The 16179-nt window shown below is 39.5% G+C and overlaps 1 protein-coding gene and 1 non-coding gene across 2 annotated transcripts in view; one reads left to right on the top strand and one right to left on the bottom strand.

Annotated features, from left to right (window-relative positions):
• The window catches only part of LOC108400704 (histone H2B type 1-L), a 489024-nt gene that overhangs the window by 310041 nt on the left and 162804 nt on the right, over nucleotides 1-16179 (top strand). The window lies entirely within an intron of this gene.
• On the bottom strand, nucleotides 5808-5880 carry TRNAV-AAC (transfer RNA valine (anticodon AAC)). Its single transcript has one exon. It is a non-coding gene; the product is annotated as a tRNA-Val (tRNA).

Here is a 16179-nt window from a genome sequence, read left to right on the forward strand (position 1 = left end):
CAAAAGGAATTTTGTTCCTGACTTAAGATTGATGCAACTGGTCCCTTACCCCAAAAATGTACCTCCCCTGAGGAGTTAAAAGATTTACAGGAATGGTGACTGGATTGTCAAAGGCTTATGGGAGCATGATGGCCAGACCCAGGGTCAACAGAATGACTGGAGTCAACTAACCAAGGATAAAGGATTTCACAGTCCTGACATTCAGATGTCTTAGTTAATTGTCATATCCTGACCTCAACTCCCACCTGTTCCCCCTTCCCTAATATAAAATAAGTTTAGAATCAGCCCAGCCCTAAGTTAACACGAGTCTCTATAGGACATGAGTCCACCATTCTTTGTCTGTTGACTTTCAAAATAAAGTTGCTTTTCTTGCCCCAACACCCTGTATGTCAACTTATTGGTATGCTGAGTGAGTGAGTGGCATGAGCTTGGACTTGGTAACCATGGTGAGTATTTCATGATATATATAGTTGTATAGATATGCTTGAAATCAGTATAATATTGTATATGCCAATTATACTTCAATGAAAACATTTTTTTTAAAACTTAAAAAAAGAATATTGTGAACAAAATTATTTTCTTAATTCTATCTTCAGAAAGCTTATTGTTAGTATGTAGAAATACAATAGATACTTTAATATTGATCTTATATTCTGCAACTCACTGAACTAATTTATTAGGTCTAATTTTTTTAAATGGATTCCTTAGGATTCTTTATATATTCAAGATCATGTCGACTGCTAAAAGACAATGTTACTTTAACCATTCAAATCTAGATGTTTTAAAATTTTTCATTTTATTGAATCATTATCCTGGCTACAAACTCCAGTACAATGTTAAATTGAAGTGCTACTAAACTGTGAGGATCTAGAGCCTAAATAATGGGAAAAGGCTTTTATTCAATCTGCGAGGAACACATTTCCTTTCTTCTTTTTGTTAAGGTCAAAAGGCAAGGACTCTGGTCCATTCAAATTGGGGATTTTAAGCCAACAAATTACATATTATTTCTCTGTACCATTTATTTTTCATTCTCATCAAATTAGATGCTTAACCATTCTGACCTCCTCAGCACTCATCTCTGTACTGAGTGAGACCCTGATACGCGCTCAGATTATGCCCCTCTACATCAGGGCTTCCTGCTTTTCCCAGAGGATGCTCTATTTTTCCAGCCCATTTAGGACTCTTTTCCAGTCCAAGGACCATGGGTAAACTTAGATGAAAGTCTGTTCTTCCCAAGAAGAGAACCCTGATGGATTCTAACTTCATTCTCTAATCCATTCTTTAAGCCCTTGATGAGCATGTATGATACAAGCTCAGTGTGAGAGGAGAACATTCCACAGGAAAAGACAGCCAAAAAGCAGTAGTTAATGCTTTTTAATTAGTTCCTATTGCTGTGACCCTGTTCCAGGTACTGGAAATCCACCTACAGAATCCTACAGTCCTCATTTTTCCATATGAAGAATCATGTGAGGGATTTACCACCCCAATTCTCAAATAATACCTTATATCCAACTAAGCTCACTGGCCTTATGTGTGAAAGCTCTCTTAACACCCACTTGTATTGATAGGAAAAAACTACTCTAGTGACAGTGTTAGAAAAACTTTCATTTAAAGAACATAACCAATGTTACTTGAAAATCACTCCATATAAGCCAATGCTGCACCTGAATGACTCCATACCCAGGAATGGTGGAGTCCGTGCTTTCTAGTATTCGCCTGGCAGTCAGCCCCTCCGGCCTGCAGAACAGGGAAAATTGTGCTTGTCTTTTGCTACTCTGTTTTCCTATTATGTTCCAATGATCTGGCTCTTCCCTCCCTCAGAGGTTTCAGTCACTCTTACATTTTCCATGGTACCCTTTGTTCAAAAGGAACATAAGAAGTACCCAATTAATATTAGCTCATTGAATGAATAAATAGCCCTCAAATTTGTGTACAGTACATACTTCTCTGTCTTACTCTGTATATTCACTTGTGTCTACATGACTGGAGAAATTTTTCCTACAAAAAAACACAAACTGAACTTACAATAAGAGGCTCCCTGTTTTTTTTCTTTCCAGCCTTATGTGTCATTGGTTACACTACAAGATTTGCATCTTGGCAACAAAACTATGTATCATAATCTGCACTTTCCAGGTACAGTGGAGGCTCAGATAAGCTAAGTACTGTTCCTAAGTTCTCACATCTGTAAGTTTGCCATGAGCTGAGAAGCAGATTTTTAGATTCCAAAATGTGAACTCTTTCTCTGCTCCAGCTCATGATCTCTCTGGCTGTTCTTCTCCACAGTAGCCCATCCCTCCATATGCCAAATATTTAATCTCCAGCCTCCTCTGTTGGGAAATTTTGGCTTAGATTTCCACGTCAACTTTGACTCATTCTTCTCCTTCAAACCTCCATCCAATGACATGGTTCTGGTGCGGTTCTTTTCGGTCTTTCCCTTCCTTTCCATTCACTCGGTACATGTTCACTGGGGAGCTGCTCTGTGCCAGGTGCTGTAGTAGTCTCACGGTGATTCTGAAGGAATCTGAAGACCTCAGGAGATGGAAGGATAAATATGGACAAGGGATGATCCACTTCCAGTTTCACCACTTCCAGTCTCTTTGGCATTTACAGCTAAATAACTCTTCCTGAAATATCAAAGTTTCACTAATATCCCTCTTCTGCACTCCGGTGATTCTTGATTTCTTAGTTTTGATATGGCCTTGCTTCTCTCTCAATATTCAACCCTTCCTTCTACCTACATTGTGATTTTGCTCCATAAGGTCAATTAGATCCATCGGTGGATGGTGTTGCTTAGTTCTTCAATACGTTTGCTGATTTGTGATCTCTGAGATGTATCAGTGAGAGAAGAGTGTTGATGTCTGCAACTACAATTGCGATTTCTTTTCATTTTTCTTTTGGGCTTATCAGCTTTTGTTTATGAGTTTTGAAGCTCTGCGGCCTGGGCATACACACTTAGGACAGTTATTTATGTAACATCTCTCTTTATATGTGGAATTTTGCTTTGCAATCTATTTTGTCTCATATTAATATATCCCCTTCAGCTTTCCTTGGTGTAGTGTATATTTTCCAATTCTTTACTTTCAATCTCTTATGTAACTTTTACTCTTGTATAAAACTTCTATTCTCACATATGACCATATTTGAAGTGAGTTTTTTATAGTCAACATATTTATTTTTAATGCATTCTGACAATATCTAATTTTAATGTATTTAGACCATTTACATTTAAGTTTGCCTGTAGGTTCACTATTTAATAATTTATTAATGGTTTGTTCCCTGTGTTTGTCATTCTTCTTTGTTCCTCTTCCTGTCTTCTTTTGACTTATTTAAACCTTATTAAAGGAGGTGGTTTAGTGATTACCATACACATCCTTAACATTTCATAATATATAGAATCAACAAATTATCATTCAGATTGAATATGGAAACCTCATAACCATTTAGCTCCTTTACCATAACCGCTTCATGTTATGTATATAGTACAACTAGATACAATGAAAACTCCATCAGACGAGGTTATATATTTTTTTCTTTCAATCATCAACCATACTTTAAAGAACTAAGGAGCAGACTAATAGTCTGTCATATTAACCGAGACATGTCCTATCTCTGCTATTGTTCCTTCATTCATGGCATTCTAAATTTCCTTCTGCTATCGTTGTTTTTTGGTCCCACAACTTTACTCTTTTCTAGAACTTCTGCTAGTAGTGGATTCTCTCAGTTTACTTTAAATGAGAATGTATTTCTTTCACTTTTATGTCTGAAGTATACTTTTTCTATAGTTAGCATTCTGGGCTAACAGGTCCTTTCTTTCAGCATTAATAAATGTCACGTCATTCCTTTATGGCCCTTATGGTTTCTGATGAGAAATCCACAATCAGTCAGATTGTAGTTTCCCTTTAATTTTTCCCTGCCTGCTTTCAGGAATTTTTTTCTTTTGTTTCCAGCAGTTTAATTGGGATATGTCTGGATATGGATTTATTTGGGTTTATCCTGCTTGAGGGTTGCTGAAATTCTTCAGTCTGGCATCTGGCTTATGCCTTTTGGCAAGTCTGGAAAGTTTTCAAACATTAGTAATTCAGTTCTTTTCTCAAGAACCTCCTTCCCCTCTTCTGGGTCTTTGTTATTTTCCTATTTGTCTCTGAGCCTTTGTCCATTTTTTAAAGTACACTTTTCTTTTTTATCTTCATATTCGCTGACTTCTCCTCAGTCATCTCCTTCTCTTATTGAGACAATAGAGTGTTGTTTCTAATTTTGGTTAATACATTTTTCAGTTCTGAAGTTTCAATTTGGATTTTTATCTTTCCATTATTTGCTAAGAGTTTCTAATCATCCACTCATTTTAAAGACTTCTCACCCCCAATTCTCAAAGCATTTAACAATCACTGCTTTAAAGTATTTGTCACATGATTCTATATCTGTGTCACCTCAGTATTGGTATCTGTTGATTATCTCTTCCAAGTGAATTAAGATTTTCTTAGTTCTTCATATGATGAAAAGTTTTGGATTAAAACCTGGCCATTTTTCTATTATGTCATAGGACTGTCTCATTCGAATTTTATGGAGAATAGTGCTGTTTTTGTTTTGCAGGCATTTGACTGCCTTGTGTTCAAGTTCCAAGTATCAGCCAGCCTTCTATGTGCTGTAGTTTCAGAGTTCATTCCATTTTCAGAGCCTTTAAGATATTGTTCGGAGATCTCTGGAGTGTGTGCATCCCAGTGGCCTGTGAGGACTTGGTCAGTGGACTATCACTTCCTTCAGCGCTCAAAGTCTATGTGGTACGGTGTTTAGGATCAAAGCCACTTACCTCTCTCAGGTGCGTTAGTTCATGAACTACTTTGTGTTTGCTTTCCACGGTGTCTTTCCTGATATTTTCTCGTTACCTGGGGGCTCCCTGGTTTCAGTCCCCTGACAAGAAAGCTGGGGCCTTTACTTATCCCACTCTATAATGCACTTCTCAGGACTGTGCAGCATTTAGGGTCAGGCTGCAGGAGAAACAGGGAGAACAGGGGCAATCAAATGTTTCTTGGGATCGCAGCTCCTCTGAAGAAAAAGAAAAGAAAGTATAAATTGATAGTAGATCTACATACCAAATGCCAGTAGAGCCAGCAAAGCCTTGTCTGGTCCTTGCCCATGAGTCATAAACCTCAGAAATGTCCGAATTACCACTGCGTGTCTCAAAGTGTGTAATATTTTCTTATTTATTTCAGTAGGTTGGAAGATTTGGGGTTGTCACGTGGACATCCAAGGTCGAAAAGGAAAACCTTGGAGAATGTGGTTATCGATCCCACACTAAGGGAGCGCTCTACCACTTGAGCTAACTCCCAACCTCTGGTTTCACTTTTCTTTTTTGTTTGTTTGTTTGTTTTTAAAGCATACCTTTCTCTCCCTTGTTCATTGGTCTGGGCAGTCAAAATAGAGGAAATGCCAAAGCCATTAATATGAAACCAGGAATCTACTAGGGCGCATCTTCAAAGATGACCCGGGTCGAGGGCGCGATGGCTCCCTATTCCTTTGCCAGGGAAAGGATAAAGTCGCCATGGGAAAAGTCTAGCACCACCAAAATTTCACGTTTCAGATTTTCCTGAACAGAAGAGGGCACAACCCACTTGCGAGGACTCACCCAGGAGGGCCCAACTAGAGCGGTGTAGCTATTTCAGGATGATTACCTGTTTCTTAAAAAGGAAAACAGAAGTGCTATTACTACTTGTTCCTTTCAGGTAGGGCCACCTAGAAGAGAAAGAGGTGGTGAGGTGATTTTCCCTGGATCCTCTAAGACAGGAAGACAGAAGAGGAAGCGAGAGAACTGTTCCCGCTCGGTTTCAAACCGAGGACCTCTCGCGTGTTAGGCGAGTGTGATGACCAGTACACTACGAAAACCCCTCGTGAGGCCCACCTCTGACATAGATCTACTCCATTTCTGGCAAGGTGCATTGTAGGTGTTACATAGCTACATCATATGAGAGAGTGGTAAAAATTACAAAGTATTGTAGGTTACAGACACTGAAATTTAGAGGCAAGATCATATCAGAGCATACCAGAGTGAAGGAATAAAAAATGGACATTGAGGTGCGCAGACTAAAGAGTGAATATCAGGCGGAGGGAGAAGGGTGTAAAATAGGCGTACAGGAAAACAGAAATTAAAGAGCCTGGACACTTGGAGGTATGCTGGGGAGAGCATTGTGGATGTTTAAGAATGTTTGAAAAAACTCCAGGAAGATGGCATCCATAATCAAAGTAGTATTTTAGGCAAGGTTTTAGTTTGGAATGCCAAAGAGGAAATGCAGAAATTAGAATTCAAGGGAAAGGGAAAGAAGTTATAAAGATATTAAAGGATTGAGATGTACCCTGTAAGCTACAGAGAATAGCAGTAACATGTACTTTGATTATGGAATAGATCACATACTAGGCCACAAGAAGAGCCTCAGTAAATTCAGAAGGATCAAAATTGTACCAACCAGCTTCTCAGACCACAAGGGTATGAGACTAGAAATAAATTATGCAAAGAAAACAGAAAAGGCCACAAACATATGGAGGCTTAACAACATGCTCCTAAGTAATCAATGGGTCAATGAACAAATAGAAACAGAAATCAAGCAATATATGGAGACCAATGAAAACAACAACTCAACAACCCAAAATCTGTTGGATGCAGCGAAGGCTGTGCTAAGAGTGAAGTATATTGCAATACAGGCTTACCTCAGGAAAGAAGAACAACCCATATGAACAGTCTAAACTCACAATTAATGAAACTGGGAAAAGAAGAACAAGTGAAGCCCAAAGTCAGTAGAAGGAGGGACATAATAAAGATTAGAGCAGAAATAAATAAAACCGAGAAGAATAAAACAGTAGAATCAATGAAAGCAGGAGCTGGTTCTTCAAGAAAATAAACAAAATAGATAAACCCCTAGCCAGACTTATCAAGAAAAAAAAGAAAGTCTACACAAATAAAGAGAATCAGAAATGAGAAAGGAAAAATCACTATGGACACCACAGAAATGCAGAGAGTTATTAGAGAATACTATGAAAAATTATATACTAACAAATTGGATAACCTAGAAGAAATGGACAACTTTCTGGAAAAATACAACCTTCCAAGATTGACCCATGAAAACATCAGAAAATCTGAACAGACCAATTATCAGCAATGAAATTGAATGGTTAATCAAAAAAATTACCTAAGAACAAAACTCCTGTACCAGATGGCTTCACTGCTGAATTTTATCAAACATTTAGAGAAGGCCTAATACCCATCCTCTTAAAGTTTTCCAGAGAGTGGAAGAGGAGGGAATACTACCAAACTCATTCTATGAGGCCAGCATCACTCTAATGCCAAAACCAGGCAAAGATACCACACACACAAAAAAGAAAATTCCAGACCAATATCCCTGATGAATATAGATGCAAAAATACTCCACAAATATTGGCAAACCGAATTCAAAAATACATCAAAAAGACCATCCATCATGATCAAGTAGGATTTATCACAGAGATGCAAGGATGGTACAATATTCAAAAATCCTTCAACATCATACACCACATCAACAAAAAGAAGGGCAAAAAAATCACATGACCATCTCCATAGATGCTGAAAAGGCATTTGACAAAATCCAACATCCATTTGTGATAAAAACTCTCAACATAATGGTTATAGAGGGCAAGTACGTCAACATAATAAAGGCCATATATGACAAACTCACAGCCAACATCATACTCAGCAGCGAAGAGCAGAAAGCTTTTCCTTTAAGATAGAAGGAGGACCTAGCCACGTACCGGAGGACCTAGCCATGGCAATCAGATAACACAAAGAAATAAAAGACATCCAGATTGGTAATGAAGAAGTTAAACTGTCAGTGTTTGCAGATGACGTGATGTTGTACACAAGAAACCTTAAGGAATCCACCCCCAAACCACTAGAACTAATAAGTGAATTCAGCAAAGTTGCAGGATACAAAATTAATACACAGAAGTCTGTGGCATTCATGTATGTTAACGATGAACTAGCAGAAAGAGAAATCAGGAAAACAATTCCATTTACAAGTGCATCACCAAGGAGGTGAAAGACCCACACCCTGAAAACTACAAGACACTTGTGAGAGAAATTAAAGAAGACACCAATGAATGGAAATATATCCCCTGCTCATGCATAGGAAGAATTAATATTGTCAAAATGGCCATCCTGCCTAAAGCAATCTACAGATTCAATGGAATCCTTGTCAAAACACCAACAGCATTCTTCAAAAAACCAGAGCAAATAGTTCTAAAATTCATATGGAACCACAAAAGACCCCAAATAGCCAAAGAAATCCTGAGAAGGAAGAATAAAGCTGGGTGGATTATGCTCCCCCGTCTTCAAGCTCTATTACAAAGCCAGAGTAATCAAGACAGTTTGGTACTGGCACGAGAACAGACCCATAGATCAATGGAACAGAATAGAGAGCCCAGATATAAACCCAAACATACATGGTCAATTAATATACAATAAAGGAGCCATGGATATACAGTGGGGGAAATGACAGCCTCTTCACCAAGGCAAAACTGGACAGCTACATGCAAGAGAATAAAACTGGATTATTGTCTAAACCCATACACAAAAGTAAACTCGAAATGGACCAAAGACTTGATGTAAGTCATGAAACCATAAAACTCTTAGAAGAAAACATAGGCAAAAATCTCTTGAATATAAACACGAGCAACATTTTCTCTGAACAAATCTCCTCGGGCAAGGGAAACAAAAGCAAAAATGAACACATGGGACTATGTCAAACTAAAAAGCTTCTTTACAGCAAATGACACCATCTGTGGAACAAAAAGGCATCCTACAGTGTGGGAGAATATATTTGTAAATGACATATCCGACAAGGGGTTAACATTCAAAAATATATAAAGAACTCACCCACCTCAACACCCAAAAAGTAAATAACCCAATTAAAAAATGGGCAGAGGATCTGAACAGAGACTTCTCCAAAGAAGAAATTCAGATGGCCAACAAGCACATGAAAAGATGCTCCACATCACTAACTATCAGGGAAATGCAAAATAAAACCACAATGAGCTATCACCACACACCAGTTAGGATGGCCAACATCAAAAAGACAAGGAACAACAAGTGCTGGCGAGGATTCGGAGAAAGGGGAACCCTCCTACTCTGTTGGTGGGCATGTAAATTAGTTCAACCATTGTGGAAAGCAATATGGAGGTCCCTCAAAAAACTAAAAGCAGAAATACCATTTGATCCAGGAATCCCACCCCTAGGAATTTACCCAAAGAAAACAAGATCCCAGATTCAAAAAGACATATGCACCCCGATGTTTATTGCAGCACTATGTACAATAGCCAAGATATGGAAGCAACCTAAGTGTCCATCAGTAGATGAATGGATAAAGAAGAGGTGGTACACATACACAATGGAATATTATTCAGCCATAAGAAGAAAACAAATCCTACCATTTGCAACACCATGGATGGAGCTAGAGGGTATTATCCTCAGTGAAATAAGCCAGGCGGAGAAAGACAAGTACCAAATTATTTCACTCATTTGTGGAGTGTAACAACGAAGCAACTGAAGAAACAAAACAACAGCAGATTCACAGACTTCAAGGGGGCACTAGCGCTTACCAAATGGAAGGGGTTAGGGAGGGAGGGTGGGTAGGGAGGGAGAAAGGGATTGAGGCGCATTACGATTAGCACACATAATGTAGCGGGGGTAGTGGGGAAGGCGAAGGCAGTACAGCACAGAGGAGACAAGTAGTGCCTCTGCAGCACCTTACTACGCTGATGGACAGTGGACAGTGACTGTAATGGGGTTTGGCAAGGGGGGCGCACTTGATAATATGGGTGAATGTAATAACCACAGTGTTGCTCGTGTGAAACCTTTATAAGATTGTGTATCAATGATACCTTAATAGAAAAATTAAATAAATAAATACAATACTCTTTATCCAAAACAATAAAATACTTTGGAATACCTTTAGAAAAACACACACGGAATGTATACTCTTCAGCTATATATATATTGCTGAAAGAAATTAAAGAAGACCTAGAAAGTTGGAAACACATGCGATGTTCATTGATACTATTGATACTTAGTATTGTTAAGATGGCCCTACTCCCCAAGTCAGTCAATCTATTCAATGCAATCCCTATCAAAATCCCAAATAGTCTTTTTTGTTGTTGTTGACAAGCTGATCTTAGAAGTCATGTGGAAGTGCAGGGAACTCAGAGTAGCCAAAACAATCCTTAAAATGAAGGACAAAAGTGGAGGACTCAAATTTCTGAATTTAAAACTTATAATAAGGCAACAAGTCACGAAGACAATATGGCACTGGCACCAGAGATGACATATGGATCAATGGAATAAAATTAAGAGTTCAGAAATAAGCCCTCACATTTACAGTCAGTTGATTTTGAAAAGGATGCCAAGACAATTCAACTGGGAAAGAAATTCGATTTGTTTTCAACAAATGGTGCTGAGGCAACTAAATATAGCTGCACTCCTTCCTCACATCACATATAAAAATTAACTCAAGATGAATCAAAAACAAGCATAAGAGATAAAACTATAAAACTTTAACAAGAAAACATAGGAGCAAATTTTACAGGAAGCCAAAGTTGGATTCTTTTTAAAAAGTCATAGGCAGATTCATGGCATTTTTATTTAAAATCCATTACCTCATTGTGTAATATCAATGTCATTGTTATCCTTATCCTATCACTATCACTCAGTTGGAAGTACAGTACAAGTTATTTCTATTATAGCTAAATCTGGAAACTGATTATAGCCTCATGTGTGTTACTGAAACAAGTAGGGCAATTACCTAAATAATTTTCCCTTTACATCTTAGTTGGAGACAGAATAGGATATGGTAGGTACTGTTTGTTGTACACTCAACAATAATTGATCATCATTCCTTCCGTTCTCTTTTTTCCAATAATAACAGAAAGATTTCATCCAGCATTTGAACTTGTTTCCACAACCACCTTCTTCAGGGGAGATGGATCCCAGCCTCAGAGCACAAAGCTAAACAGAGTTGTCTCAGTTCTCTTGCCAGTGATTGGTTTATGCCAAGGGAATATAACAAATGTGGCCAGTGAGATTCAAGGGTAAATTTAGGGAACAGCATTTAAGAAAGACCTTCTTCAGTCCTGTAAAAATCTCATATATGCATACATATGAAGTTTCCATTTCTCTGCCTCTGGATTTTGCCCTCAGATTGTGAGGTCAGGAGTTACTTCAGGGAGAGCAGCTGCAGTGCAAGGCCCATATGTTGAGGACAGAGCCATTCAATCAATCAACCTTGCAGCTTTCCTTCCCTGAGTAATTACTGTGCAACCATATTTATGGGCACAAACATAAATACTGTAAAATGCAAAGGACTACTCTATGTGTTTCTGCTTAAACCTAAAGATTTCATAAATAGTAGTGAACGTAATTTTAAAGTGTTCTCATCATTTAAATTTCTTAAATCTCAAAACCAAAATCAGTTTTAATGCTATGGAAAATATGGTTTGAGGTGCACTTAGCTCCCTGTTTCATTTACTACAGATCACTGATGTGGCTCTCTCCCATCTCTCAGCCTTAGCACAATTCAACCTTCCAGACTTTCCTTAACACTGGATCTGCTGTGCATGCTCTGTCCTGATCCTGGCGCCACCACTCTGATCCGGGGGACATATAGAGGCACTCTGAATGAGCCTCCAGGATGCATTCTACGAAATAGACCACTCACCATATACAGTAGTCTACCCCTTGTTTGACATGTGTGCACTGTGTTGAGAGAGCATGGGTCCCACAGACCTGTGAGGTCCACTTGAAGCACAAGTCACACTCTTTCTTTCATACCTGCACACATCTCTCTCACTCTTCAGACATTCAAGCAGACTTTTAAGAGTACTTAGCACAAGGCGATAAGCATCCTGCCCCCCAAGGCCCTTACAGTCTAATGCGGAAGATGGCTGAGTAACAAAAATTCACGACTTGATAAATGCCCCAAAACAGATGTGTGCCTCAATCTCTGGAAGTGCTGGGAGGAACCCAACACACCCTCAGAAAACTGGGAGAAGGGTCAGGGAAAAGATGTCTCCCAGAAAATAGTTTTGAGTCTAACAAGCAGCTGGACAAGAAAAGAGCAGTGAAAGGTCTGGCGTTCTCTATGGGACATTTCCTTAAGTCCATTATCTCTGGAGTCAAGCATGAGAACAGAAGCATGAGAAACAGAAACAGAAGCGAGAATGAAGAATTGGGTGGAGGCAAGGGACTGAGTTGCTCTGAAAGGCTTTAGCTCCCTCCTCATCCCAAAGACAGCCTTATGGGAAGTAAGCAGATGCATAACTAGCAAAAACAATCTTCAGGAACTAGTCATGGCTGAGAAATATTTGGACACCTTGGGAAGTGTACAAAGATGAAAAACCCAGTGTTCTTATTTCTGTTTTTCACCTTGTTCCTGTATTCCCAGCTCCCTTTCAGATTTATTACAGCTCCCTTCACCATCTGCTCTTCCCAGGATACAAAAAAACCACAGTTAACAGCTTTATATCCCATCAAGAGATTGATGGGGTGTATATGGACGTACATTCTCTCACTTTCTCATGGGTTTCAGAACACAGAATTGTTTGTTCAGGGGGCACAGGAAGAAAACCGCACCCGTGGCCCCTGCGGGGATCGCACCCGTGCCCTTGGCTTTAGTAACACCACGACTGAACTAACTAGCCAACCGACGAGAGACGTTACCTATCCCCTGTGACATACTTAATGATGAATATTATCCCTACCAGTTCCAAAGGAAGATTTTTTTTCCCAAGCTTGTCTTGTAGCTTGGAAGTTACGATCCTCTGTTCTAAACCCGAAATATCAGATAAAATACGATTCTGCAGAAGGAAGGTTCAAATGTCTCCTCCTTAGGTGTTTCATGACGCTAGGTTTTCATGACCACCTTGTTTAAAACTCTGGCCTATCTCTTTCCTTCCTTTCTATTTTGCTTCTCCTTTGTGACTTCCGGAGAATTGGCGGAAAACGAAATTAACCTCCACTTGGTCTCCACCTGCTGTTAAGGCAGACATAAGTCTCCTGCCCAGGCTTCACTGCACGTGGCTTCTAGCACAGTTCCCAACTGTGTTCACCGATTTTCCCCTAAAGGGAGTTTTCTATCTTTCCCCCATTTGTATCTAATCGGGAAAACCATTCCCATATCGGTATTTTTAAAAGACACTTTAAATGACAGGTCAAGTCGATTGACAACTTGTGCACAGAAAGACTCAACGTTGAAGTTGGGATTCATGACGTTCAGACAGGGACAGACTCTGAAGCTCTGCAGATCTCGCCCTCTGGCAGGTTGATACATTCTGCTCCAGTGAGAAGACCTAATTTGTCCTCCCCGTGCGGTGCTCCCGCCTGGCTATTTCTCCGGAAAAACAGTGGTTCCGCGGGATTCATTTCGGAAGGGTTTCTGATCCCGGATAACGTGGTTTGCAGCATGCAGTGTACACAGAGCTATTGAATGCCCGGGACACTCACCGTATCCAGGAACCAAGAGCATGGTAGACTGATAGCATGTGTAATAGCATGTACTGAATTACTGAATAAATAAAGGAGTCTCAACACACAGCTTTAATTTATTACAAATCTTCAGCTTCACCGCACGGCCCATTTTTGCTAATGGCTTGTTTTTTTCTCCAGGCTTTTGTATTCCACTCTCACCTCGCTCCAGTCCACTGTTCACAGGGCTAACTTGTCTTTCCGCCTCATTTCTGAAAGTCTAGCCGCTGCCCCCTCTGTGCCAACTGACCCTTGTTAATCCTCCTTCACATGTGTCTCTGCATCCGTGCTGTGCACAGGCGAGGAATGCCCTTGGATGAAGCAGCTGTAGGCCCCCTCTGCTCCTCCTCGGAGCTTAATTGTGAACCTAGCCTTGAGTAGAAGAGGAAAGGAAAAAAGGAAAGAAAGCCTTTTGTCTGGTCCGAAAGGGGAAGGAAAAAAACAGAAGAGATAAACCCTCTGGAAACTTCCGAGGTTGTTGCAACCGTAAAGCAAAGCACTCTAATCACCGCACGCCACTCTAAATGGGCGAGCAACATTTAGCTTTATCCCTTAGTCGTAATAATGAGGGATGTAAACTCAGCATGAACTTGGTGAGTGGAATGCGAATGTTTTCCCGTGTGTCAGATTCCCACGATTGTTCCAGACACTCCAGAGAATCCTGCATTTGCTGTTTCCTTATCATCATCATCAGCTGTTTCCCTGTGAATTTCCTCCATGAAAGAACACAGCGCAGAGCGAAGCTCTTTCTCTCCTTGCCTCCAAACACTGAAGTGGTGAAGGACCCAAGCGATCATCCTGCCGCCCCCCGCCCCCTCCCCGGCCCCTTCCCCACCACCACCACAGGTCAAGCCCCTTGAAACGTGGGTGGAGGGGTGCAGGGGTGGGAATTGAAACACGTATTTTCAAGTCGTCAAAAGGAGAAATAACCTCCAAGCCGAATGCAGAATCTAAGCAGCTGCTGCGGGAAGTCTCCTTCCCTTAAGCCGCTACCCACGGCGCCCACGAAATTCTTGCGCAGTCAGGACACCCACACTCTCTCTGATCACCATGCAGGAGCAGAGGGCTTCAGGACTCTATCGATAGTGGTAGTGCAAATTTGGGCAACCAATTTGGAAAAATATTTGGCAGTTTATTATAAAGTTAAACATATGCTTAAAATATAACCAAGAAAATCTCTTCTATGTTTATCCAAGTGAAATAAGATCATATACCCACTAAACCTTCCACCTGAGCTTCATGGAAGCTTTATTCATACTAGTCTATCAAATGTCAGCAGGGAAGTGAATAATAATTTTTCTGGCATACACATGCAATGGAAGAGGAGTCAGCAATTAAAAGAATGAACAATTGATGCATTCTACAACATGAATGAAAGACGTACGGGAAAAAGACAATGTGAGGCCGTGTGACTGGAGTGATGCATCTGCAAGAAAAAGAACTCCAAGCATTGCTGGCAAACACCAGGTGCCTGAAGAAGCAAGGGAGGATTCTGCCCAAGAGCCATTATGGAGAGAGCATGGCCTTGCCAAAACCTTGACTCAAGGCTTCTAGACTACAGAACTAAGGCCATAAATTCTTGTTTTAAGCCACCCAGCTTTTGTTATTTTGTTATGGCATATTAATTTATGTGTCATGTTTCTTAATGTATCTATTTGTATAATTACTTAACATTGGTCTAGCTTACTAATAACAATTGGTATATGTACTAGCATATACACACTTAATATTTTACAGTCTATTTTGGAATCATATTGGACCAGTCAAATTGAGTTCAGAAACCTCATCACCTTTAAGAGCCTTTACCTTTGCCCCTTTGTGTTATGTACATAGTACATTAGGTACAATGAAAATTCATTACTTGTAATGTTTTTCTTTCAATCATCAAGCACACTTTAAAGAACACTTTAAAGAATTCAGTCTATTATATTTACCCAGATGTTTCCAATTCCGCTATTTGTTCATTTCTGATTTTTCAAATTTTTTTGTTTGGTGTAAAATCTTTGCTAATTCTGTTTTAACCATTTGGCTACCAATGAATTTTCTCAGTCTACTTTCAAATGAGAATGTACTTATTTCACTTTTATGTCTGAAAGATATTTTTGCTATACCCAATATTTCAGTTTGACAATTATTTTCTTTCAGGGTTTAAAAAATTCTTCCATTTCTTTCTAGTTTCTGTGGTTTCTGATAAGAAAATACAATTGTCATTTCACTTTCATTTGCCTTTGGCAGCTTTCACATTTTTTTTCTTTCCTTTATTTTTAACAGCTTGATTGTGATATGTCTGGGTGTGGAGTTTTGGGATTTAACCTTCGTAAGATGTGTTGAATTTCTTGAATCTCATTTATGTATTTTGCACTTTCCAAGACTAACAAATTTAGAGCCAAGCTGCAGGAAGACAAATTGAGAAAACTAGCAGTTTCGTAAACTTCACCCTTTTGGGACCATAGCTCAGAAAAAACAAATCGAATTATAAATTAGTAGGCCTATTCACTCAAGTCAGATAGAGGCTTCACCAGGAACCATCACCAGTTCTGTTTTGTCTATGCCTATAGGTCAAAATCAAAGAAGCAACCAAATTATTACTGCACTCAAAATATTGGATGTTTTCTCATTTTCTGTAAGGAGTCAGAAAAAGATTT

The sequence above is a fragment of the Manis javanica genome, chromosome 16 (genome assembly GCF_040802235.1).
Source record: "Manis javanica isolate MJ-LG chromosome 16, MJ_LKY, whole genome shotgun sequence".
NCBI classification, from domain to species: Eukaryota; Metazoa; Chordata; class Mammalia; order Pholidota; family Manidae; genus Manis; species Manis javanica.